Consider the following 1,174-nt stretch of genomic DNA (forward strand, 5'->3'; position numbering starts at 1 on the left):
TCAAAACTGATCTTTATTTACTTATTTATCCTTAATTTTAAAAGTTTAGAATTTCCTATTATGGTTTGTATAAAAGTATGGTATGAATTTGTATAAAAATACCAAAACATGTAAATATAAGACGCAAATAAATCAAAAAATGATACTATACTGTGATTTGTAACAAAGTATGGTTTTATTTTGCTTACGCAATCCAGAATGTGGTACTTCAATGCATAATTTTGTTAAAACATGGAACGATGATATGATTTGAATGAAAATATGGTACGAATTTGCATAAAAATACCAGAACATGTAAATATAAGACGCAAATAAATCAAAAAATGATACTATACTGTTATTTGTAACAAAGTATGGTTTTATTTTGCTTACGCAATCCAAAATTTGGTACTTCAATGCATAATTTTGTTAAAACATGGTACGATGATATGATTTGAATAAAATTATGGTACGAATTTGCATAAAAACACCAGAACATGTAAATATAAGACGCAAATAAATCAAAAAATGATACTATACTGTGATTTGTAACAAAGTATGGTTTTATTTTGCTTACGCAATCCAAAATGTGGTACTTCAATGCATGATTTTGTTAAAACATGGTACGATGATATGATTTAAATAAAATTATGGTACGAATTTGCATAAAAATACCAGAACATGTAAATATAAGACGCAAATAAATCAAAAAATGATACTATACTGTGATTGCGTAAGCAAAATAAACCATACTTTGTTACAAATCACAGTATAGTATCATTTTTTGATTTATTTGCGTCTTATATTTACATGTTCTGGTATTTTTATGCAAATTCGTACCATAATTTTATTTAAATCATATCATCGTACCATGTTTTAACAAAATCATGCATTGAAGTACCACATTTTGGATTGCGTAAGCAAAATAAAACCATACTTTGTTACAAATCACAGTATAGTATCATTTTTTGATTTATTTGCGTCTTATATTTACATGTTCTGGTATTTTTATGCAAATTCGTACCATATTTTTATTTAAATCATATCATCGTTCCATGGTTTAACAAAACTGAACATTGAAGTACCACATTTTGGATTGCGTAAGCAAAATAAAACCATACTTTGTTACAAATCACGGTATAGTATCATTTTTTGATTTATTTGCGTCTTATATTTACATGTTTTGGTATTTTTA

The sequence above is a fragment of the Plasmopara halstedii genome, assembly GCF_900000015.1.
Source record: "Plasmopara halstedii genome assembly, contig: Scaffold_1583, whole genome shotgun sequence".
In the NCBI taxonomy this organism is placed as follows: domain Eukaryota; phylum Oomycota; class Peronosporomycetes; order Peronosporales; family Peronosporaceae; genus Plasmopara; species Plasmopara halstedii.